Source organism: Terrapene carolina, unplaced genomic scaffold (genome assembly GCF_002925995.2).
Source record: "Terrapene carolina triunguis isolate 2854851 unplaced genomic scaffold, T_m_triunguis-2.0 Scaffold22, whole genome shotgun sequence".
Classification (NCBI taxonomy): domain Eukaryota; kingdom Metazoa; phylum Chordata; order Testudines; family Emydidae; genus Terrapene; species Terrapene triunguis.
Genome location: NW_020664373.1, coordinates 13538434 through 13565582, shown reverse-complemented (window position 1 = coordinate 13565582; position 27149 = coordinate 13538434). Strand labels below are relative to the sequence as shown.

Below are 27149 nucleotides of genomic sequence, written 5' to 3'. Positions count from 1 at the left end.
TCCGTGAATAAAGCACAACAGCTGTTTTCTGCTAAAATGATTATCAGTGCAGTAGTTAAGAATGTTGATGGTGTCAGTAAATTGCAGAGATTGACATTGAGCTAGTAGGCGCTCTGCAGATTACAGCATCAGCTAATATCCAGATTGTGAACAAAAAATTCAAGTGATAGTCTGCACAAATTCCACTGTTGATGTACATGTGCATGTGAGATCAGATTATTTTTGGCTAGAAGTGACCATCAGGCCTTGTCTGCATTCTAAGTGCCTTTGCAGCCCCACCTGGGGGCATAAAAGATAGAGCAGGCCCAGCCACCCCTCAGTTCTTACTGCCTTGGCTGTGAGATCAAACCATTGGCCGTGTTCTCTTACCTTGTGCACCATGCAATTAGATTATCTTGGTTATTAGTTGTATTGGTATTAGTTAACATAATTAAGTTTCTTTTTGCCCGTTGGCCTGTACAACTTTATTATTTCTTTATTTATTTAGCATATTTAGACAATAAGTTTCTGTTAGCCTAGCCACTCTCTTCCTCCGTCATTCAGGGGCACTGGGATCATGGCAGAAGCCAAGAAACCAGGATTTAAGACATCTCTCATGTGACATTTCCTTACCCATCAAAAATTGTCACTCTTAGTGCCTGATATGTTGTGGGGAAGGACACATTCTTGGATGTTGTTTTGTGTGGTGGTCTTTCTCCAAGCCCACCCAGAGAACAAGGGCAATGAGGCTGAAACTTTTCCTGCTGGAGAAGTCAATGCAAGCTGCAAAGTAATGGAGATCTTTGGAGAGCCTCAACATGCAAGTTAGTTGATCTGTCTATGACCTGGTGAGCTGTGACACCCCCGAGCTTCTGGATCGCTTCGTCTCAGAGGCCTCATTCATTTACCACTATGTCAGTATCAACATTTGTCAGAGGCAGAAAGGAGCACTGCTCCAAAGGCATGCTTATACTTAAATGCCATGGAAGACAACCTAGCAAGAGGCAGAAGAATCAACTTGACTTGTGCAAACTCAGTGAAAGGTTTTAAGATTGAGAAGCCCCATACATATACTCTGTTACTGACATTTAAAGTAGCTCACTCAGTACTCTTTTCATCTATGGTATCAGCCCCTCAGCGCCAACCCCAGCACCAATGACCTTGGTACCTGGTGCCTTTGCACCAACTGCATCCTCAGCATTAACTAACCTTGGTACTAACTAGCTTTACGGTACAGTAACTCCTCACTTAAAGTCACCCCGGTTAATGTTGTTTTGTTCCTGATCAATTAGAGAACATGCTTGTTTAAAGTTGCGCAATTCTCCCTTATAACGTTGTTTGGCAGTCCCCTACTTTGTCCACTGCTTGCAGAAAGAGCAGCCTGTTGGAGCTAGCTGGTGGGGGCTTGGAACCAGGGTGGACTAGTAGCCCTCCTATCAGCTCCCCGTTCCCCTAAGTTCCCTGTGCGGCAGCTGCCCAACAGGCTAACAATTGCCTGGAAGTTTAGCTGTCCCTCCCACCACTGCTGTGAGCTGCTCCGGGGAGCTTCCTGCTTGCTGTGCAAGTGGGGGCAGGGAAGAGAGGTGCCAATGTCAGTGTACCCCCGCTCCTGCACCCCATCTCCACAGAGCAGGGGGGCGGGACAGAACAGGGCTCAGGACGGAGGGAGCTTGAGACAGCAGCTGCTGCCAGCTGTCTCAACTTGCTGATCTAATTAAAAAGGCAATGTACTTAGAGTGGGGTCAGCATACTTAAAGGGGCAATGCGTGTCTCTGTCTCTCTCTGCCATGCTGTCTCCCCTCCCTCCATTCGTGCTTCCTTGTAGCGTGTGAGGCTACATTAACAACGATGTGTTAACCCTTGAGGGTTCAGCTGAGTGCTAGTTCATCATTTAGCAGTAAAGCATTCCCTGGGAAATATTCCACCCTCTGACTTCATCATCTCAGCCAAGCTTCACAATCATCATTGCTGTGTACACTATTAAATTGTTTAAAACTTCTACTGTGTGTGTGTGTGTGTGTGTGTGTGTGTGTGTGTATACACACACACGTTATAAGGGAGAATTTCGCCAGAGAAAAGACTATAGTCTTTTGGCAAAAAAAAATTTCCTGGAACCTAACCCCCCCTCCCCCCCTTTACATTAATGCTTATGGGGAAATTGGATTTGCTTAACATCGTTTCGCTTAAAGTAACATTTTTTCAGGAACATAACTGCAATGTTAAGCAAGGAGTTACTGTACCCAATGCATTGGTACTGACCACCTTGACACCAAAACAATATGTAGTACTGGGTGACCTCTCAGTAGGCCTGGGCCTGACATCCCCTCTACTGGAGAGACTTAAATAAGTCAATACTAAGGGTATGTCTACATTACCCGCCGGATCGGCGGGTAGCGATCGATCTATCGGGGATCGATTTATCGCGTGTAGTGTAGACGCGATAAATCGATCCCCGATCGCTTTCCTGTCTACTGCTGAACTCCAGCTCGGCGAGAGGCGGAAGCAAAGTTGATGGGGGAGCCGCGGCTGTCGGTCCCGCGCCGCGAGGACGCAAAGTGAGTAATTCTAAGTCGATCTAAGATGCGTCGACTTCAGCTATGCTATTCTCGTAGCTGAAGTTGCGTATCTTAGATCGATCCCCCTCTTGTGTAGACCAGGCCTAAGCGTCCTGCTGATTCAATTACCTATGCCTGAATTTTTTCCTTCCAACCACGGAAATAAACAAACAAGCTAAGACAAACAAGTTTGTTTACATTTATGGGATAACACTACCCGCTTCTTATTACAATGTCACCTGAAAGTGAGACCAGGCATTCACATGGCTCTTGTAGCTGGCATTGCAAGGTATTTACGTGCCAGCTATGCTAAACATTTGTACGTCCCTTCATGCATCAGCCACCATTCCAGAGCTTCCATGCTGATGATGCTTGTTAAAAACAATGGGTTAATTAAATTTGTGACTGAACTCCTTGGGGAAGAATTGTATGTCTCCTGCTCTATGGTTTTACCCGCATTCTGCCATATATTTCATGATAAAGAAATTTTACTTGTATGAGGTGAATTGAAAAATACTATTTCTTTTGTTAATCTTTTACAGTGCAAATATTTGTAATAAAAATAATATAAAAGTGAGCACTGTACATTTTGTATTCTGTTTGTAATTGAAATCAATATTTTTGAAAATGTAGAAAACATCCAAAAATATTTAAAAATTGTATTCTATTATTGTTTAACAGCGTGATTAAAACTGCGATTAATCACAATTATTTTTTTAGTCTCGTGATTAATCATGATTGATTTTTTTAATCATTTGACAACTTAAAATTAGGGCCATCTTTAGTTTCATCAGCGAAATGGGGCAGTGTGACACTGTGCCCCATATTCTTCATAGAGATATTATGATATGAATATGGCATAACTAAGATGTTTTATGCAAGATGAGTCATGTGAGATATCATTGGAAAGGTTATGATTTACTGAATGTGTCCCACTGAGCCTGCCCATTCCACCAGCCTGGGCTCCCTCACCATGTCCTGCTGTGCCAGGCCCTCAAGCCTCCTCTAGCGCACACCAGTAGGGCCACACCCAGCTGCAAAAAGACACACACTAAGATCAGCTTGTGTGGGAAGACTCAGCTCAGGGATTGCCCAGCACTCTGGAGTGCACACCCCCTCTGGAGTGTAAACTGAAAATTGTGTTGTCTTGTGCTACACAGAAAACTGTATAGCATAAGCTCATGAAATTTGCTCCCTCCCTCAATGTGGAGGAAAATACGCACAGCTTTTTCCCCCCCCCCCCCCCCCCCCCGGGCGGCTTATGAATTGCACAAACTGGGTTTTAGAAAACCAAAAAGTTTATTAACTACAAAGGATAGATTTTTAAGAGATTATAAGAGATAGCAAACAGATCAAAGTAGGTTACTGCTTTATTTGCTCAAACACCCAAACTAAGCTTGATACACTAAAGAAACTGGCTACAAGTAGTAATTTCTCACCCTAAATGTTGTTTTAAGCAGATTGCAGAGATTCTTGAAGACAAACTTCTTTTGCTTGCAGCTTATAATTCCAAATATTCCTTTCACAGGCCAGACACCTTCTAGCCTGGGTCCAGTTCTTCCCTAGTTCAGTTTTAGGTGTTTTTAACAGTCATCTTGGGCGGGGATTCAGTGAAGAACCAATCCTGATTAAATCACTCCCGAGCCGTACATAGGATTTACATATGGGGAGAATCCTTTGTTTCCCAGTTGATCCCCACCCACTACTAGTGGAAAAATACTAGCAGTCCAAGATGTTGTCAAGTACCAGGTGACATGATCGCATGACCCTGCAGTGTCAAAGCAGCATCCCAGGAAGCTTCTCAGGAAGGTGGGAGATTAGCATCTTCAAAGACCTATTTTTCTCCCTAATGGTTTATTGACTAACCAGCCAGAATGATTGCATTTTGTCTGGTGGGCGTTCCCCAGGTGCAAACATTTTTGCAATTGATACATAGTCAATATTCTTAACTTCAGATACAGAAATGATACATGCATACATATAGGATAATCACTTTCAGTAAATTGTAACCTTTCCAAAGATATCTCACATGACCCATCTTGCATAAAACATACCTTAGTTTTGCCATATTCATATCATAACAATATCTCTATGAAGAATATGGGGTGTAGTGTCACAGGCAGTTCACACCTGTTATTGTTTCAGGGTATCTGCAAACTCAAAGACATCACTACACCTTTTTACATTCTATTCCTATTTTTTTTTGCCATTACCATAGATCAGTGGTTCTCAACCAGGGGTATGCATACCTCTAGGGGTATGGAGAGGTCTTCCAGCGGGTACATCAACACATCTAGATATTTGTCTACTTTTACAACAGGCCACATAAAAAGCACTAGAGAAGTCCGTACAAACTAAAATTTCATATAGACAAAATGAGAAAGTAAGCAATTTTTCAGTAATAATGTGCTTGTGGCACTTGTATTTTTATGTCTGATATTGTAAGTAGGAGTATATAAGTGAAGCGAAACTTGCGGTATACAAGAGAAATCAGACTCCTGAAAAGAATACAATAATCTGGAAAGGTTGAGAACCACTGCCATAGGTAATGTAGCCAGCCCAAACTCATGACGCTAAAACCTTTATACCATACCACACCCATCATATCTAGTTATGTATATTTTTTACCATATGCCAGCAAATAATTTGGCTATTTAATTGAAGCATGGCATAATATAAAATAAAAAGGTTGAAGTAAAAATTTTGAGGTATAAATACCAAACTAAGATCTTAGGTTTGCCCTAAAATGTTGTGTTTATAGTTTGTATATTGCTTAACAAAATAGATTAGAAAAATACAAGACTATTCAGCGAATATGGTAGTTCATACATGTTAAGAGCCCAGTACTATTTTGATGGCAAATTCTTTACAATTTAAATCTAGTAAAAATCAAGAATATTTTTTTTCCCAAAGGGTAGTTTTTTAAGAGGTAGTACACCTTAGAGGTAGTCCTCTATAATATGGTAAATTTGGAAGACAAATATAGTCCAAGGCAACACACCTTTAGCATAACCAGGATGAATTGTGTTGATTTTTTTTACACTAAGGTTTATTTATCTTGTTCTTACAAAAATACAGTTGGTGGTACACCATGACATTGATCTAATTTCCTACTCATTAGGCAGAATAGGAAAAGTTAGTTCTTCGACTTCTTGTCCCTATAAGTGCTCCACTGTAGGATGTGAATGCATCCATGCACTCCTGATTGGAGATTTTAGTCATCAGTGTCTGTAGGTCCTGCTTCCTGCACACCCTCATGCTCTGCCACCACTCCAATTCCTTCTCAACTGCCCTCTGCTCGAGAGTGGTGTCCGATGTTAGCTTCTTGGCTGCTACCTTTTTTTCTAGTATTTTATGTATTTTTGTCTTTATTGGTTTAGTTTCAAACCCTGCCAGACTTGTCACAGGTCTTTCTCCCTCAGCAAAGGGCATTCCAGTTGCCTCGAAGAGTCCCCCTTCCCATCTAAGTGCAAGATATGTGCCAGCTTTAAGAGCAGATCTCACAAGATGAGGGAAGATAAGTTGAAGGAGGTCCCCCACCAATACATCTGTGAGCAAAACCCATGGAGTAGCTTTGGAAGGGAAGCACTCTAAAAGGGAAAAAGCACATTTGCCAGAAAATTGAAAAGAAAGGGAAAATCATCTCTGAGGCCAGGAAACAAGGAGACCTTTGCATCCTGGTATGGGTACTGCTGAGGCTTCTGCAGGCCCTGGTACTGAGATGCTGGTATCCATCAGGAAGACTTCTAGTATACCCCACGATGAGAAGTCTTTTAGCAAATCAACCTGATCAGCCCCATCGTTGGTACTGGAAGTGAAGACCTCCAAACATAAGGACTCTTCTGGGAGCAGGGACTTCTCTAAGAAGCCTTCTTCAGCCCATGCTCTGGAATTGCCTTCTTTGGGTCGCAGGCACAAAAATGCCCTTGACCATACTTCTGCACCATCTTGGTACCATCCTCAGCTTGAATACACATGGCGCGTACAGACCATACTTCCCCATCATCCTTGGTGCATTTCCAGATTCCCATGGACCTCTGTTTAGGCCCCCGGGTACAATCCACATTCCTCTCCCATGGGACACTCATGACTGATTTCCCTCATATGACTTTATACTGTGGGTGACCTGGTGCCCCCATTCTTGCTTCCTACCTAACGTCTCCTCAGAAATCCATATCAATCAGGACATTTGATTACCAGTATTTTACGCCAAGCCTCATCCTTTGAGGGAGGAGCCTAGGCTCCATTCCCTGGTCTTAAGAAGGACCCTTGCCTTCTATTTCAAGAGAACTGGGCCTCTCAGGGCTTCCCCCAGACTCTTCATCTCCTTCACTGAGAGAATGACAAGACAGCTGACTTGTACTCAGACTTTCTAAGTGCGTTTCAATGTGTATTCAAGCTTATTACAAAGATTTTGAGGTGCATCTCCTTCCTAGAGTGACAGCACATTACACCAGGGGCCAATCCATCTTGATAGTCCTACTTAAAGAGGTATACATTATGGACGTTTGCAGGGATGTGACTTGGTACTCTGTTCACATATTCTTCAGTCACTGCACTATCATACCTGCTTCCAGGAGGCATATGGCCTTTGGTGACACTGTTCTCAGTTCTCTGCTGGATCTGCCTCCTCAGTACCTGCATCCAAATGAAGTTACTGCTTGGGGTTTCCTATGGTGGGGCGCCCAGAGGAACCATAACTCAAAGAAGGAAGAGAGGTTACTTACCTGTATAGTAACTGAAGTTCTAGATGTTAGAGATGTTCTTAGAGATCTTTTGTCCGTGTGGGTGCTGCAGCACCTACTCTCTTTCCCTTCTGCTGCGGAGTCTCTTTGGACTTCATAGTTGAGAAGGAACTGGAGAAATGGCTGGTCCTCCTCTTCCAGTATACCCTACCACCAGAGCACAAGAGGGTGTAGGGTGCAGCCACAGACCTGTGGACACTACTGGCTAAAATCTCCAATCAAGAGTGCCTGGGCACAGATATTAGCACGTTCTATAGTGGAGCAGCCATAGGGTTAAAACATCTAAAAACTCCAGTTACTGTACAGGTAAGTAATCCTTCTTTTTGGGGAAGACTATATTTAGTATTTAATATAGTATTGTAGTTCTAGAATAGCTCTCTAGGTGTACATATGTGTGTCAGACATATTAATGACAGGTATGAAAGTAAAGTAGTATTGCAGCAAATTTCATCTCACTGATGCATCTTAATACTTCTATGAAAGGTAGCATCACTGGTTCTTTTTGTGCTTTTATTATCTTTTTAAGATGTGCAAACAGCTCCTCAGATCCTAGTAATAAATTTAGACTTTGAGCGCAGCATGAAAAGTCAAATACTTGTATTAAAAAGCCTGTAAACCAGCAGATGGAAATCCTTACATCTCTGCTTAATTGTATCTTGCTGCTTTGGCTGTGTTAACCATACTTCATTGTAAGGACAAAGCTGCTGCACTGTCTCTTTCTGGCTAAACTAGGGCATTCATAAGGCCAGACTGTCTCCTCACAAAGAATCTCAAAATGGATCTGTGACGAAGTGGGAATGTTCTTAATGCTTTGTCTGAATACTATGTGTGTACCTCAGTTTCCCCTACGTTGGTGGTGGGATACGAGTGTGTAATCCATTGCAGAGACCCCTAGAGGGCAGGCATGACTGATGATTCCTGGGCACAGAGAATGGCCGACACTGTATCCTGGCAACTGATTGTGGGCCCCCCTCCTCTGCAAGAATTAGCCAGAAGTGTTGGAGAACAAAATGAGAGGTGCAGGCCAGGTGACTTGTTTGCCTGGAAAAGAGACAAAGGAAGGAGGTGGGGCAGCAGGTCCTGATTGAGGCTGGCTGCAGGAAGCTAGGCAGTCTCCTGGTTTGGGACTCAGGGAGAGCTCTAGGGTCTGGATTCCCCCCAAGGTAGACTTTGCTGAATGTTCCCAATTTCTATGCTAACAAGTTCTGTTCTACACTATGATCCCGTTGACTAATAAACTCTTCTGTTTTACAACGCTGGCTGAGAGTCACTGCTGACTGCAAAGTTGGAGTGGATGGCCTCTTTGGTGTGTGTAAGTCTTTCCCAGGTGTCCCTTCCAGGTGGACTCACTGTGGGAAGCTCATGGTGTGAACTGGGTGCTGCTGAATGATCTCAGGTCAGATACAGGAAGCGCTGAAGCCAAGGAGGCTTTTTGCCCTGGTGAGAGTGTGTCCTCAGGGCGGAGACACTACACTAGAGTCCTGCCTGACTTCAGAGCGGTTTCAGAGCATCGAGACTGTGACAGGATCATGCAATGCATCTTTGTCTTATTAGTTGGCTGGTACTGAACATCAATGCTTGCTCCACCAGAACTCAAGTGTCTCCTTCTGTCTGATTCAGACGTGCCAATATCGGAGACCTGCAAGACAACAATGTGGAGAAACTTACTGGCTTTTATCAAGCACTATGCCTTAGACATAGCTGCTAGGCCAGATGTCGGGAGAGTAGTTTTAAAAAAAAAATTTTAAACCAGTTAAATAGGTAAAAACTGCATGATATTCTCTTTAAAGGATAAAGTTTGTGCATAAGCCAGCCAATTGCATTGGGTCATTAGATTCAAATAAATGAGTACATGCAGCCCTACCCCTGGACTGACCCCAGTGTTGTCTTCTGGATAGTGGTGGTTCAAAGACCTTTTCTGCAACATGTAGAGAGTGGACAGGGTCCAGTGCATGGCTGTGCAGCCCCTACGTAGCACTTACATGGTGCAGAGGGCCTTGCACATGGCCCTCCTCACCTGGATGAATTTCCTTCTCCAACCCTTTGCATGCATAAGTAAATGAATATAAATAAACTGTATAAGCACACTGCATTTCCTTGGAAAGGAAGCTTAAAAAATATTGATTTACTATACCTTTAAAATACTCCTTACTTGTCTGTTCAGACACAAACTCATATAAAATACAGATATCACACGAGAAATTTAAATTAGTATTCCTGTTTGGCTTAACAGTTAGTATGTTGTTTAGCAACTTTATTTTTTTGAGACAGATGCTCATCTTTTTTGTGAGGCGGGGAGAACCAGGAATAAATAACATCTTTACTTCTGCAACATCATTTTGCTATCAGTCTGCTTAGTAGGCTTCCTGTGCTGATCTCCACACTATTAGCTACATGAATACTACTGCCTTCCATTTTTTTCTTACTTTACCACCAGGGGTGGGGAGAGAAGGGGAAATCAGGCCTCGTTTTTCTAACAGTTATCTGACTCGCCTGACAGGAAATTTTCTAATTGCCGGAACAGCTAGTAGCAGCAAGAACATTAGGGTTTGGTCTTCCCTGTTAAATTTACGATCACTCAGTCAGAAAATTTAAACATCATGGTTTCTTAGCCATGTTTAAGTTTCTGGCTCTACGTATTCGCTCTATTCGGGTAAGTTTGGTTTCTAATTTAAAAGAATTAAACAAAAGTTTTGCATTGTGCAAACTGTAGTTAAACTGATAATTTTTAAGGTGGATTGTGATATTTACTGCCCTGTGAACTATATGTATGAACTAACTCGTAAACTTCTGATGTATCTAAATTCATTATTTATGTATTCAGTTCATATATTTTTTAAAATGTAGTGGAAACCTTCATTTTCTGTTAAACTTATGTTCGGAGTAGCATTTCTTCAGGAATATTTTTGACTGTTAACTACATATTTTAAAATTTTCTGGGTCAAATTCCAGTTTTGTTTTAAACTTGATACTTAGTAGTTAGCTTTTGATATTTGCAAAGTACTGTACAAATGCAGTTTAACATATCTTGAAATAAAACTCAAAGAATTTTAGTTTATAAATTACATTAAATATCTGCCTTTTAAATATTAAGAAGCTAGTAGCCAACCGCTTATTAGGAAAAGTGACACTTTTTTGCTTGCATTATAGCTAAGATTTTTAATAGATTATATGCCTAGCTCAGCTTAAATGGTACCAATAACAGCAATTTTTAACTTTAACAAATTGTACAATTTTGATATTCCTCTTTTTTACATAGTTTAAAGGAACCTTCTAGGCACACAATTGTTCTCTCCTACACAAAATTTTCTAGTCGTATAGAGATATGCAATATTCATATGTAAATACATACAGCAACATGGTGTTTATAATTTTATCATCTCTGAAGCTCAAAAATGAATTTTCATTTTGCCTAACTGTTCCTTCAATGAGTCTAAGCATTTTTCAGTTTGAAGAATTGCTCATGTGTCTTAGGATGCTGGTATCACTTTTAAAAATGTTTTTAAAAATTAAAATGCAAAATTGCATGGAATTGGTAAACAGAAAATTGGCCAAGATTGACTTGCTACTTTTTTTTAGCAGCATTGCTATATATTTGAAGTTCTGAGGGCTTTGAAATGTTCCACAGAGGAATTTGTAATATGATTCATTTGACCAAACCACTGTATATATACTGTTGCTCAGGCAGGATACATTTTAGTATACCTCTAAAATAGTTTTTTGTTAAATTAATAAAAATAGAAATTGTTTGTGTGGTGTCAGCAGCAGTTAGACGCTAAATAAAATATTCTTATTCTGTCATTGGGTTGATATTCCCTCCCTTTTTCTCTAAATTGATAGTTTTTATAGGTGGAAAACTTGGGTACTGCACGTGTTCAAGAATTTTTTCTAACCGCACTGGCAGCTGAATTTCTCTCTTTTTAATAGAAAAATTGTTTAACGGCTTTCACTGAAAGTGCTCACAAAGAATGGGATCAAAATTTGTGAACTTTGTATTGAAATCACTAGGAAATGCAAGTTACACCCTGAGTGGGTTTTTTTCCCTATGCGGACATCCACAGTCTAGTTCATGAGATAAATTTCTACTGTTTGGTCAAAAGAAAAATATGTAGTTTTAAAATGTAATGTGGATTTTTTTTTTTATGAATAATACCTAGATTAACTAGATGATCATAGGAATTGTACAGTTTTACAACTGCTCCTGCAATTCTACTTCACCCTGAGCAGTGGGATTTCACCCTGCTGCTGTACCTGGGGAACCTAGTTACCTCCTCCTTCTCCCTGCCCCGATCCCTGCCTCTGCACTTCAGTCAGAAAGTCTGGAGACAAAAGGAACTTTGAGGGAAGAAACATCTTTAGAGTTCATCTCTCCCAGCACAGCTGGAGCCACATATGTTGACCAGCGGGCCTTATCTATATCCTCACCATTAAGCTGACATGGGGCAGGAGGAACTCTTGAGACTCGGCCACTTTCTCTGGCCTACAGCAATGTGAACGGAGTGGGCAGAGTTCAGCCTAATGAGAAGGGTCCTCAATTTCTACTCTGCGTAGGCCAGTGAAACAGTAGCTAGGGCATGGAGCAAAGCGCCATGCTGGCTGGCATAATATAAACACATAGACATAGCAGCCTGAAAGCCCAGCTCCTTCACTGATCTCAAATTAAAGCCAGAATAATGATTGTGTGAGGCTGGGAGGGGAAAGGAAACAGGATACTCAGAGAGAGAAGAACTAGAATATAAATAGAATTTGTTTCTTTGGCTACCAACATACACTGGTAGGTTTAAAAAAAAATATTTTTTTTAAAAGCTCTCTGTTTGAAAGTGTGGGAAACTTTTCTTCTCTAAGGCAGAAATAGAAAGCCCCACCTGTGGTAACACACAGATTATCTTAGTGTCATTTGGCATTGACTATACCTAATATTTTAAAAGCTTTACCTCCCTTTCTTTCCATATTTTTAAAGGGGAACAAACTTAGAATGTATTAGTTAAACAAATATCTTCATTTATAATTGATTATTAAAGTTACACTCTTCTTTTTTGCTTCTCTCAGATACATGGGTGAAGGGGGGGGGGGCTATATAATACCTTTGACTGAACTGATATTCTGTCTGTTTTACTTCTGTTTATGGTAAATTTCACTTTCAGCTTTTAAGTACTACAGTGTTGACAGTGTTGGCATTTCAAACATGGTTTACTTCAGAAGCAGCTGTTTTTAATGAATTTATAGAAAAATTATATGATCAGTTTTAAATTCAGTTTTATAAACTTTTTTTGTTCGGAATTCAAATTTTGGGCCAAAGTTCAGTTGACGATATCATTTTAAACCATTTTATACCATACTGTACCTCACTAACATTTTTCTAAAGCCTCAAGAAGCTATGAAATGTTCTTAGGCTATTAAAATATTCTGAAAGGCAATATTTTTATTTAATGAAGTTTAGAGGGTTATATGGAGTCTGAATGCTATTTTAAAAACACACATAAGTGTTACCACATTATACACGCTTTAATTTTGTTTTTAATGCGAAAAACATTTCTTAAACCCTGGCATATCAGATAAAAGATGACTGGTTTGCATTTTGTACAGCTTGTTTGCTTTTATAAAGTTTGGTTTATGGGGATATTTTAGTTTTCTAGATAGGACTGAAGTGATTTGTCCTGACATTCATAGCAAGTTACAGAAAGTAAATGCATCTAGGAGACTTCCTGACTTAAGGGAGGGGAGGAAAAGGAAATTATGTATGAGTCAGGGAGCTGTGCCAACATTGAGTCATCCTTTTAAAATCGCTTGATATCATCCTGTAGGATTACTGTCCTTAACAGTGGGGTACCAGAACATTATTATTCTTATGTAACTTCAACAACAGACACTTTAAATGTACTAAATGATGTTTAAATTATTCCCTATATTATTACTTTTCTACTAGAAATTTCATATAGTATATTTTCAGTATAGGTCACAGAACTTTGCCAGATGTAATAATGTCCAACTGAACTGTAATTGGTAAATACATTCAGGGGTTAAAATAAATAGGCAGAGGAAACTTCCAGCAGTGCTTGTAACAGGCCCAGGTAACTTCCCACAGTGCTTTTCTTTTCATTCATATCTCTTCTGTTGATGAATACTCATAAGACTTGAAAAAATCCATTTGCCCAGAGTGAGTAAAACTTTTCTTTATTACCTTTCACAGAATCTAAGCTTTCCTTTCCAGTTTCTATCCTTTATGACTGCCCAGATAACACTTCCAAACACACTCTAACCCTTCATGCTTGACTAACTGTAGTAATGTTACTTTAATAAAAAACAGAACGCTGACTGGGCGTGTCCAATAAGTACAGTGTACATTACAATCAAACTGTTGCTCTCAGTGGGAGGAACTGTTAATAAGTGCTATGGGGGGAAAAGGTAAGTTTTCAACTCTGTGGAAATAGTTTAACTCCTATTTAGTTATGAAATAAATAGATTTTCATTTTAGAACTGGTCTTTTTATCTTTTGTTCTTATAGAAAGTTGACAGTTCTTATCAAATAATTTAACAGATGTTTGTAGATCTGACATCCTTTTTTGTTTTTGTTGGAAACCAAACCAGCAGAGGAGCTCAGTCTCAATGTCTGGGTTCTGGTTCCTGTTTACATAGAAATGGATATTGGATCTGCAAAAATAAGGCAAGGATTCCCTAACTGTGATCCTGACACTTTAATTTAAAAACGAGCGCTCTACGAAATAAATGTAGCCTATATCAACTGGATTTTAAAAACTGTCTTTACTAACAGATTTCAGAATTCAGTATAATTTTAAATGGGGAATCATCCAATGGAAGAGATTCTAGTAAGAATTTAAGGCCAGAAGGGACCACCAGATCTTCTAGTCTGATCTCCTGCATTTCGCAGGCCACCAACATCACCCGTGTAGTAAACCCATGGGGATCTATACTTGCCTCATTGATGTTCAATATATTTATCAATGATCTGGAAGAAAACAATATTGTTGGTAACATTGCAGATGACACAAATTAGTGAAGTGGTAGCTGTCTTCAGTTTTAGAGAGCTGTCTGATTCACACTGTAAGCTAGTCTTACTTAAACCTGAATTTTAATAGTTAAATACAAGGTTGTACATCTAGAAACAAAGAATGTAGGTCACACTGATAAGATGGGAGACTGTGTTTTGGAAAGCAGTGACTCAGAAAAGGACTTTTAGGTCATGGTGGATAAACCATCTAAACATGAGCACATGGTGCAGTGGTTAAGAGAGCAAATGTGATTCTTGTATGCATAAACAGGAAAATATTGGTTAGAAGTAGGTTGGTGGTATTACTATTGTATACAGTATTAGTGAACCATTACTGGAATACTGTGTCTAGTTCTATGTCAACACTTCAAAAAAGGATGCTGAAAATTGGAAAGGATTCAGAAAAGAGAGACAAGAATAATTTACAGTCTGGAAAACCTGCCTTACAATGAGACTAATCAGCAAAATCTATTTAGCTTATCAAAGAAACATTCAAGAGGTTATTGGATCGAAGTTTATAAGTACCTGCACATGGAAAACATTTCAGATAGTACAGTGTTTCTCAAACTGGGGTCGCCGCTTGTGTAGGGAAAGCCCCTGGCGGGCCAGGCCGGTTTGTTTACCTGCCCTGTCCGCAGGTCCGGCTGATCGCGGCTCCCACTGGCCGCGGTTCACTGCTCCAGGCCAATGGGAGCTGCTGGAAGCGGCGCGGGCTGAGGGACTTACTGGCCGCCGCTTCCAGCAACCCCCATTGACCTGCAGCAGCGAACCGCGGCCAGTGGGAGCCGTGATCGGCCGGACCTGCTGACGGGCCAGGTAAACAAACCAGCCCAGCCCGCCAGGGGCTTTCCTACACAAGCAGCGACTCCAGTTTGAGAAACACTGAGATAGTAGATGGCACTTTAATGTAGCAGAAAGGGACATAACAAGATCAGTTGAGGGAAGCAGAAGCTGGACAAATTTAGACTAGAATTCAAGTGCCAGTTTTTAAGTGGGGATAAATAATGTTTGGAAAAACTTACCAAGGGGTGTGGTGGATTTGTCATCACTTTAAATGTTTATATCAAGACTGGGTGTCTTTCTAAAATACATGCTTTAGCTCAGCCAGAAGTAATGGGCTTGATTCAGGTATCATTTGGTGAAAATCTATGGTCTGTTGCCGAAGATCAGACTAATTGATCACAAATGCCCTTTCTGGCATTACAATATTAATCTAATAGCTTTTTAAATGTCTGTTACCAACACCAGCTCACATCTCTAGCTTGGTCTTTCAGCTTGTCCTTTGTGTTTGCCTATTGAGGTCTGATAGCAACATAACTCACTGGGATTGGCCACTTCTGTCTATTCACCTTGACCAAAAGTGGATTGGAGGGGAATATGTTCCAAAAACTCTTTAACATTCAACACCTTCTCCAGAGAGATCTGTGTGAAATTACAATAATAATCACCTGTAATCTCAACAAAAACAAGTTTTTAAAACAGAAAGCAAAATTTAAAACAAAAGATACAGTTTAACAGTTGATTTACACTTCTCTTAAGCTAAACTAGATAAAGGAATTTCTTCTGAGTTGCAGAGAGAAAAAGAATAGTGAATAACATCTCATTAAAACAGTTCTCTCCTCTGACCGTTCTTTGGCCAGCCTGTCAGCAATGCTTGCTGTTCACATACAAACTCTCGGGTGTAATCCTGTGTCCAGAACTGGGTCAGCATGCAGGTTCAGATGTGCCCGTTATGGCCATCCATATTTCTCTTCTCTTGCCATAAAATATAAATTATTGACAGAACATAGATCTTTTGTCATGGTCCCATATGATGTTTTTGAGGAAATAGGGTTAGCAAGCTAACGTTAGTAAGTATTCTGAGAGCAAAAATTGTCAGATCACTTTGTCTCCCAATTGAGACTTAACAGATTTTCCAGTGATGTTCTACAATGTCTAAAGAATGCCCAGCCACCAGTGAGTGCTGGGGGGCGGTTCCCCCCTGCCACCCAAGGCTGGGAGCCAGGGGAACAGAGCGGAACAGGCTGGGGCCAGGAGGTGGTTTCCCCACTGTCCTCCAAGGCTGGGAGCCAGGGGAGCAGAGCAGGCTGGGCCCCTCCCTCCCCGCAGAGGCCTGGGGCACCATACGGCCCCCTGCCGGGAGGGGAGGGGGGCGGCTGCGTAGGGCACCAAAATGGCTAGGAACGGCCCTGTACTAAATTCCACTAGAACCACCTGTTCCTGGAATTCTTGAGAGTTCTTCACTTCCATATCTCTGCAGGTGACAGACCAAGGGGGTCTCTCTTCTGGATTTTGAGGATTCTTTTAAAACTTTTTAAAATGGTAATTTCTCTGATTAGAAATAAAATGTTCAAAATATATTCCTACATTGCTTAACCTTAGGAATTTTTTCAACTCTGCTGGGATCCACTCTCCTCAGTGGGAATTATGGTACTTGTGGTGCAGAGTACCTCATGTGCAGGTGCTTCTCAGGCACAGTGGAGGGTAGTCCTGAAAAGGGCTAGGTCCTTCCCTCATCTCTGAGGAAAAGGGTAGCAGCATTCCTAGATGCTGTGGGAAAAGGTCCATGCTGAGCCACTGGACTGGGCCCAAGCTCCTTTTCACACTGGAGGCAGCAAGAGCAGTGATGTTTGTCTGCAAAGATGGTGGTGGAACCACCAAGAGCAGTGACAGTGGCCAGACCCACAAGAGCAGCAGCAGTTGCAGTGGTCAAGCTGCCAGGAGCCATGGCAACTATGATTAGAGCTCAGAACCAGCAGCTCCCACAGCACCTACCTCAGAGCCTAGGCCAGCAGTGCCAGATCAGCAGAATCCAGGTTTGGGGGGAGTGACCAGTGACCCCCCCTAACATTGCCAGTAGCCAGGGACACTCTCCCCTCTCTGTTACCAGGAGAACCCCCAGAGGTCCTGAAATAGCTGTACTTCAGCCTGGCCAATCAGGCTACTTATGTGCCCACGGACATTCCCATTTCTCCCTAGCTGTCAGGAATTAGACACCCAGAATGGGTAGCAGTAGGTTCCAGAGGTCTTTGTCCCTGAGAGGTTAGCTAAGAACATCTCCTGTTCGAGAGTTCTAATCATGATTCCCCTTAGCTTTCCATCAAAGCCAAGAAAAAATTGATTCTAAAGCGATAAATTCAACTAAGAAGGCTCAAAGTGAAGGTGTAAAGTATCTGAACATAAACCTGCCCCAGGTTGTTTTGCAGTTTAGATTATAATCTGATGGAACCTCTGCTGAGTGAAAAGGGGAATTCTTCATCAAGGAAAAAAATCCCAGGAAGAAAGGGAAAAGCAAAGTAAGTCTCTTGACTTTCCTCCTCTTTCCTCACCTGACTCCTTTCATAAAATAGTTCAAAGGTGCAAATAAGAGCCTAAATATAACAATGAAAAAGACATTCCTCTCTGGAGAATGATCAGACTTGCATCATGCACACTTAGAAGAAACTCTGGCTCCTCTCCCCCTTGTCCCCCCACACCTTTTTGAACATATGTCAGACAAAGTTGTGTCTGCTATAGAATGGTTCAGCAAGCTCAGAAAGCAGTGGATCAAGAAAAGTCTAAATAAAGCCTCTTGGGAGTATTTCCCAGCTCAACACAAAATTCTGTTATCTTACCATCCTACCTTTTGAAGATGTGTTTAGGTCTGTATGAGAGTTTCCAAGTCAACTCACATTTCTCAACATACAGATCCAGAGATTCTACTCCATTCCTGGAAATCAAAAGAAACTTATCCTGCCAAAGGTGGCCATTCTTCTGCATCAAAGATGCAACAATTCCTTCTGATAGAATTTTTACCAAAATAACAATAATTTGAATAATCTTTAGAAAGGATTTTTGGGCCTCTACCTTGGTCTTAAAGATCCTCTGATGCTCTCTCCTGTTTGGACAATTTATGGGCAGATTAACTGAAGCAGTCTGAATTCCACTCTGAACAAGATTTCTCTGGCAGCCTCTTTTTCATAGCAGACATTTCTCTGGATACCCTCATTATGCAGCACAATCCATAGTCTTTAGTGGGGCTACAAAAATACATCTTTGGCTTGCTCTGTGGAAGGGGGACTTGCAGCCAAAGCATGTTATGATCTCTTCCAGATACTGAAGAGATAAATGCCTCAGACATGAATATAGTAGTAGCACAGTCAAAAGAGAAGGGAAAGAAGCTTCTTCCTTCAGATCAGTTCAACAAGAGCTAAATCGTCATTTCAGAAACATGAACTATACATGGTATATCCCCACTGCAATGTAAGCCCAAGGTTTGTGGGACTTGAGGCAGCTGACACATGTTAGAAAACCCAGGGCTTGAGTGTCTACACTGATTGCTAACTCTGTTAAGAATTTTCTAATCCAGGCTCGAACCTGGGACTCTGGTGTCTACACGGAGACCGAGTCAAGCCAACCATATCCCACACCCCTTAGTGCCCTCCCAAAATGTGGCACCACTGTCAAAGGGCTTGACTTGGTCTGTGCGCCGCAGTGTGGAAGCCAGAGCCCCAGGTTCAAGCCTGGGCTAGAAAATTCTTAACATAGGGTTAGCAATCAGTGTAGACACTCAAGTCTTGGGTTCTCTAACATGCGTCAGCTGCCTCAAGTCCCACTAACCCTGGGCTTACATTGCTGTGTAGACATACCCACAGAGGACGGCAAAGAGACTTCAGGTAAGAAAAGTGAGGTAGATTGTCTAATTCCAACAAATCCACAAATTCCAGACTGGATTCTTCTGGAAGGCCTATTGGCCAGAGGCCCACTGCTTGATGTTGGACTGTACCATGTCCACGAAGACATATTTCCAGGGGAAGCTTGAGATATTTGCTCACTTGTGGGAGAGAGTCTCCTAAGGCAAGTGAAAAGTGGAGACAACAAGAGAGGGTTATGCTATCAAGTTACTCAGAAACCCCAGGGACAAGTTTGTAATTTCAGCCAGATCAACACTCTGTCAGGCACCAGAAAGTGAAGGATGTAATGAATCATCTACTTGATATTAGGGCTATAGGGTTGGTGCCAGCAATGAGAGGTTTTGCGGTGTTTATATTCTTTGTAGTATAAGAGAATGGGGACTCAAAGCTTTTTCTGAGCAATTAATGGATCAAGCCCCACTTCATCCAAGACAAATTTTGATCATGAAGCACCACAATTGCCATGCTCATGACAATGGTGATCACAAAGCCCAGGATGAAGCATTCTCTGTCAAGGGGCTCCAGCTATGTCACAGTCTTCCAGAGGACATCAGGCAAAACCAGTGTCTGACCTACTGCAAAATCTTCCTCTTTGAGAAAGTCTGTCCACCATAAGTGACACTACATACAAACAGGGGCTTGGGACCAGAAGGGCTATCAAACATCCCCTCCCTGCCTCAACACCCCCCCCCCCCCCCCAAAAAAAAAAAAGAAACAAAAAACTATCCTAGGCAAAGTTTTGACCCAGAAAAGGGAGAAGTACCAGAGTCTCTGGATTTTATTGTGGAAGACACTTACGCTATGGGATGGGCAGCAGTATTAAACCGTAAGATGAAGGCAATTAGGAAACAAACCCTAGTAATACTAGTTGCCCCTTGCTAGCCCCGAAGGCCATGATTCACAGGTTTGATTCTTGCCATGATTCTCTTTGGTCAGGTAATGGTCAAACTGCAGCAGTAATTCCTTCTCAGGCAGCCAGTTTAGAAAGAGATTTTTGAGCCAGGGCCTGATCCTTTGCCCAAACCCAGAACTATTAAAATCAGTTAGCATGGAGGAAGGGACTGAGATACGCGCATTGCTCAGAGATGGTGTTAGGCACTTCGGTAGCGTAATGGAAACTCAGCCTACATGGAGTAACTTGGGCAAAATTCTGATTTTGGTGTTATGAGAGGCGATGATGAAAGAAGCCAAAATGAAAGAAGCATTCTAGTTATTACAAGATTGTCTGTTAATGGGCCTCAAGCCTAGTTCAGTGAAGAGATAGGTGTCAGCCAGCACAAACATCTTGACCCTGTAAGAACCTTTGGCAAATCTCTGCCCATTACTACATCACTTGATTCCTTATGACTGCATCAGTAGTACACATTTTTCCAACAAACAGTTTAAGCTGTGAGCATTGTTGATGGACCTACATCTATGGCTTTCATAAAAATAAAGTGACTTTGGACAGATCAGAATTTCATCCCAAAGTTAACACAGCCTTCCAGAGCCTACAAGAAGTACAGTAAAACCTGCCAAGAGCAACCACTCATGGAAGTTAGCAAATGTGGTTGCTTGTAAGAGGTGGTTTCTCTTCACAGGTACAGTATATGGTATTGCCACCCTTACTTCTCCACTACTGCTGGCGGTGCTGCCTTTGGAAATGGGTGCCCGGCCAGAAGCCACCTCTCTCTGGCCACGCAGTTCTGAAGGCAGAGTGGAGAACAGCGGCTGCTGTCTGGGCACCCAGCTCTGAAGAGAATAAGAAAATGTGGTCACTGGTCGCAGATGACAGGTGTTCACTCTTCACAGTTAAATTATAGGGGGGAAAGTTCCCTGGCCTCTGCAAGTAGGTTGCTAAGGAAAGTTCCCTGACCTCTTCGGAGGTGGTTGCTAAGGCAAGTTTTACTGTAATTCTAGTCTTCTGTTCTAATCCAAAATACCCAAAGGAGGTGGAATGGCACAGCCTGGATGTTAGGCAAGCAATTAAGATTTCCCTTAAGCAGACAATAGTCTAAAACATCCACTTTTTGTTGTGGTGGTGGTGGTTTTTTAGGTTGGTTTGTTCAGTGAAACGACAGAAAGCATTGGCCTTCAGAGCAAGGTGGATAAAAGCATGCAACACAGAGACCTATAAACAATCAGGTGTAGATCCACCACGCATTGTTACAGTCCACTCAGAGGATCAACAGCCTGTTGGGTGGAGAAATCTTAGGGATCTCTTCATAGGAGCTCCAAGTATTTATGTGAGCCTCAGTCCACGCTTCCAAAAAGCACAGAGGATTGATATCAATATCCTTTTGTCCTCAGACATGGCTTTAGGGAGTAGGATATTGCAAAACACATTGCCTCCCCAATAATTAGGATTAGTTATATTTTTATTTAGTAGGTATCTTCCTCCCTCCCAAGGGATGCATACTGCTTTGTACGTTCCACGGTTCAGTACACAAAGAAGCCATAAGAAGGGGAAACTGGGTCCTGCCTGTGTTTTAGTGTTACCCTCTATGTCTAGCAGTCAAAATCTGCATTCTGTATTCACAAATCGTGAATTTGTATGCAATAGTTTACGGACTACCAATAGCAGAAAATCCATTTCTTCAGTACATTCGTGCACTTCATCTATGAAGACGTGTGTAAACTCTGCAAGGCTTTTGGCACCAACTATTTTCTGAAGGAGCACTCCAGTCGTCATATAAATTAATCTTGTGTCCTTTGTTGCTACTTTCTCTAGCCCAACCTGATAGCCTACAAATCCACCTAATGCCCATGATCGCTCCTTGCTAATCCATCTTGCAATGCTGCTGGCATCAATTTTTCGAGGTTGGGTAACAACAATGTTGCAGTAGGTAGAGCGCTGACTGTAGTAATCCAAAATATACTGTGGAAGTTGCGTACTGTACTGTTACTGTATTCAGTAATCTTGACTCCCAAAGTTGAGTTGGCAAATTTCTTGAGTCCCTAAAGTTCTGTTTCAGTGACAAGCATTTCTTAAGTTAATAGTTTTATGCTCAGAATTCTAGTTAACAACTTTCAAAGCCAAAAAGTACTGATGGAGAATTCCAGGAAGGGATGGACAGTCCTAGTCCCATCATACCACCAAGTCTATTGATCAGGGAGAAGAGGAATGCCCTAGAATTCAGACTGAGACATGGAGGATAACAGAACATTCACAGGGAAGATCTAACTTCCCCTTTTCATACAGGGACTAGGACATTTAAGAGACCTTTTTTGAAGCATCAGTTAAATGCTGCTCTTAAGCGAAGTGTGACGCATCCTCCAGAGCACTGTTCAGCAATTCATTCTTTTTGCTACAGAACCACAAAAATTATAATTGGAAAACTTCTATTAGGTCACTAGCCTAGCCATCTTTCCCCTCCTCCACCGTCCCCCCCTTCCCCCCCCCACCCCCGGCAAATGTTGGGCTTGTTGTAACAAAGTTTTCAGAATAAGAAGAAAAGGCAGCAAAACTATTGTTCCTAGGGGGTTAGGGAGAAACTAACTTCTCTACAGATTTTTCTGTAATTTTCTGGAAGTTAAATATCACAAATGTACTCACCACAACTGAATGTGATAGGTTCCTACTATGTTTGGGGTGGGGGGGGGATTTTACCTATGCAGAGCCAAGAGGCAACAGAAAGTGTCTTGCCCAAGTGGGGACTCTAGCCCATCATTTGCACTGGAGGAATGGGTGGGTATTTATACTCTGTGCATACTGGAAGGATCTCTGTCACCCATCAGCAGTGCCCACCCATGGGGTCAGAGTAGGAATGGGTTTTATGATCTGCTCTGTGCTTGTGCTGGTTGCCTGTTTTCTTTTGGGCCTGGGAAGGAATTGGCTGAGGCTGGGTGGGGTTTTTCACTTTCCTCACAGTAGGTCAGGGACATGGTAAGGAGGTTAGGTCAAGATGCTGCAATTTAGTAGATAGAAAGTTTGGCAGATGTCCAATACAGATACTTGTTACAGAGGGGATAAGGAGTTGGAAATGGATTTCAGGAGAGGCATCCCCTAAAAAAAAAAAAGCTGGAAAAAGCAGGGAGAGGGGCTCCTAATGTTTGGTGCAGCAAGGGGGCAACTCCCCCTGACTTTGCCAGTCCCCCTTAACCATCATATGAGGGGACAGTTGTGGGGTTCAAGCAGCAGGCTGGCTGGGACCAGGTTGGGAAGGGTGAGGACTGACAGCAGCCCTCCCAGGAGGTGGAAACACTTAAAGAAAGAATGATGACCTGCACTGTACAATTTATTGTCAGGTATCCCCAGATACATTAAGTGAATAAAGTTGTGGCTTTATTGAACCACGTTCTTTGCATCTTGTGTTCCTGTGTGGCCAGGACAAAAAGAAGTAATAACTTTTTTAGAAAATATTTTCCAACCAGGAAAACCTAGTACTGTATAATGTGTAAATCTCTGAGCAGTCTTCAAGAAATTTGTTTTCCTAAACTCAGTAAGAATTAGAATAAACTTTCTTAATTGATTATTTTTCCAAGTTCTTTGAGTGAATGCATGTGTGCATTCCACTCTTGGTGTGCTCATGCCCCATGCACAGTCGCTGGAAATTTTTCCCTTGATGGTACCTGTCGAGACAACCCAAGCATCCTCGGCTGCCATGTGCCACTGGCGTTGGTATAAAGAACCCAGCTAAACCCAAGCCCTCTCAGTTCCTTCTTACTGCCAGTTACCGTCGCTGGAACTGCTCACCTTGCTTTTGCAAGTACTCGCAGTGGAGTGTTCTCTTGTTTTTTATTGTAAATAATTTAGTGTTTATAATGTTATTAGTGATGAGTTAGGTTTTACCCTGTCTGAGAGTTTCGTTCAATTTCAGTTCCAAGGAATGCCTTGATCACTGGGATTCGAGCCCTGTGTTTCCTGCAATAAGGTTATGTCATGAGCGACCTGCACTCGAGTAACTTAATGTCTTGGGGAAGCTCATATCCGAGAGCATTGCAAAATTTGCAGGGACTTTAAGCCTTGCACAAGGCTAAAGTTTTTCTACTCCTGGAGGTGGCATTCAGACTTCCATTTGAGCCAGTTTGGTCAGACTCGGCACCAAGTGCCTGAGCATCAGTAAGGAGTGTGTTTCCTACCGTGCTGGAGTCCCAGTACCATTCACAATCCCCTGTGCCTAAGAAAAGGCATAAGAAGCAGACTGCCAAAAGGGCAAGATCACCGGCACTGAAGTCTGGTAGGCATAGGATTAAGAATGGAGTGTGGTCTAAGTCTAAGCACACCTCTGCTTTGGTACTGCAGAAAATGGCATCATTGACTCAGCGCGTACGCAGGTTTTGCTGAGTCCAGAGCCAAAAGGAGCTCCTCCCACGTCCACCAACATTGTCTTGATACTCACCACACCAGAGGTACTTGCGGCTGCCAGGAAACTCTTGACCCTGTTGGTGCTGGTATCGCTGGCAGTACGAGAATTATGCTATTGGTGCTGGCAGGCACAGGACAACCAACAAAAACGCTACAGCACTCAGTACCATGCCAGCCTCGTGTACACCTGATGGCTGGCCCTTCAGTACTGTCAAAGGGAAAACGCATGGTGCGCGCTTTTCTGCGGGCCTCTGCAGCTCAGCACTGATCACTAGCACTGTCTGGAACTGCGCCTCCGTGGTGAGAGAAAGGAGAGTCTTCTTCCTAATTGGAGGTCAGGTCCAACATTTCCCATCCTCGGAGCTGTTCTCGCTTTTTCCTTTTTTCTCAGTGCTTGATCCTGTATTACCACAGACTCTTGGGTGTTGAGCACTGGAGAAGTGAGATACGCCCTTCAGATTATTTCTACCTCCCCTTCCCTCTTCAGGGACCCCTCTCACGAAGAACTTCTGGTGCAGGAGGTTCAATCTCTCCTTCACATGGGTGCCAAAGAGGAGGTTCCTCAGAATTTAAGAGGGAAGGGTTTCTGTTCCTGTTATTTTCTAACCCCAGAAGCAAAGGGAGGTCTCAGACCTATTCTAGACCTGCATCAACTTAACTATCTCAAAGAGATAAAGTTCTGTATGATCAACCTGGCATCCAGCATTCCCTGTGTGGAGACTGATAAACTGCCCTTGATTTAAGAGACACCTACTTTCATGTGTCAATATACCAAGGGCACAGAAAGTTCTTTAGGTTTGTAGTGAAGCACTCACATTACCAGTTAGTGGTGCTTCCTTTCAACTTCCCTGCAGCTCCTTGAGTGTTTGCAAAATGTATAGCTAAGCAGAGTTCCTGAGGAAACTAGGAGTACAGGTCTATCCTTATCTGGGTGACTGGCTAGTCGGGGTCAGTCCAAAGCCCAGGTTATATCCAGCATTCGACTCATTCAGTCAGCATTCAAGGCCCTAGGCCTATATATCAATGCAGGCTATCCTTTGCCCAGTATAGAGTTTATATGGATGGTGTTGGACTCTGCCCAGGCCAGAACATCCTTCCCAGTCAAGATTCCAATCTGTAGTGACACACCTGAAGATTCATCCAGTCAAAACAGCCCCAAACTGCATAAAGCTCCTAGGGCACATGGCTTCATGCACATATGTAGTACAACATGAGACTGCACCTCAGACGCCTCCAAACATGGCTGACCTCAGTGTACTTGCTAAGCCATCTTCAGCTGGATGCTGTGCACACGGTTCCTGCACAAATTCTAATTTCCCTGAATTGGTGGTTGGACTCTCAATGTTTGTGTAGTGTCCCCTTCATCTGCCCTCAATGACTCTCGGCTATAGGGTGGGGCCCTCATGCCTGTGAACTCAGGGTCTTTGGTCCTTTGAAGGAGCTCTCTTCATATCTACATCAGAACTTGGGGTCATTCGTCTTGCCTGTCATGCTTTTCTTCCTCGTATGTTCTTGCAGACAACACTGCAGCTATGTTTTACTTCAGTAGACAGGGAGAAGCTCACTCATCCCTCCTTTGTTAGGAAGCAGTTCACCTGTGGGAATTTTGCATAGCCCATTCAATCAACCTTGAGGCCTCTCACCTTCCAGGGATGCAGAACAAGCTAGCAGACTGCCTGAGCAGGTCATTTTCAAGTCATCATGAGTAGTCTCTTCGCCCAGAGGTAGCCAGATGCATTTTCCAGCAGTGGAAGACTCCCCAAATAGACCCATTTGTAAATAAATCAAACAGAAAATGTCACCAGTTCTGCCCACCTCAAGACCAGTGTCTGGAATCAATCACTGATGCCTTACTGCCATCCTGGGCAGAAAAGCTTTGCTACTATTTTCCCTCAATCCCACTCCTACCCAGAGTGCTACTAAAAGTCAAGTGCCAACCATGCTCAGACTATATTAATAGCCCCAGGGTGGCCCTGCCAACACTGGTTCTCCACTGTACTAGACCTCTCAGTGGCATCTCCAATCTCCTTCCCTCTGCAGCTGAATCTAGTCTCCCAAAACCAGAGTCGGCTGCTCCACCCGAACCTGTAGTCCCTTCATCTAATGGCCTGGAAGCTCCATGGCTAAATCTCAGAAAACAGGCTTACTTGGAGGAAGTAGTAAAAAGCTCTCCATCAGGGCTGCCTCCCTGTCAAAATGGAAGTTGTTCTCTGTCAGACTCCAGTTTGACAAGCTCAATCTGCTGCACCTGAAACAACAGGGCTTAGCAATTTCCTCTATCAGGCTTCACTTGGCAGCATTACCAGCTTTCCACCCTCTCATGGATAACTAAGGAATCTGATTGTCATGTCATTAGAAAAAATAAAGGCTTGGAAAGGTGGTACCCTCAACTAAGGGAACCCATTCACCCTTGGGACCTGAACTTGGTCATGTCCAAACTTTAATGGGACCAACATTTGAGCCTTTAACAATGTGCTCCTTACTATGCCTTTCCTGGAAGGTGGTTTTCCTAATTGCTATCACTTCTGCCAGAAGTGTCTCTGAACTGCCTGCCCTCACATCCGAACCACCATATACAGCCTTCTTTAAAGATAAGATTTATTTAAAACCCAGATGAGGGTGTATCTCTAAAGTAGTTTTCAAATTTTCATAACAATTGGTCAATTTACTTACCTGTTTTTTACCCAAAACCACATGCTAATGTGGATGAGCAATGGCTACACACATTGGACGTTAGGCTTTCTCATTCTACTTAGAACCAAACCGTTTTGTTGGTCTGTCAGACTGATTGTGGCTCTAGCAAACAGAAAGAAAGATCTTCCAGTCTCCTTACAAAGAATTTTGTCTTGGATAATTTCTTGATCTGCGCTTAAGATCTGGCAGGCATTTCACCACAAGTCA

General features: G+C 42.5%; 1 protein-coding gene across 2 annotated transcripts in view; it reads left to right on the top strand.

The window, feature by feature from the left end:
- LOC112105114 (ribosomal protein S6 kinase alpha-3) overlaps positions 1-27149 on the top strand; it is a 129040-nt gene that overhangs the window by 10573 nt on the left and 91318 nt on the right. The gene's annotated exons all lie outside the window — the stretch shown is intronic.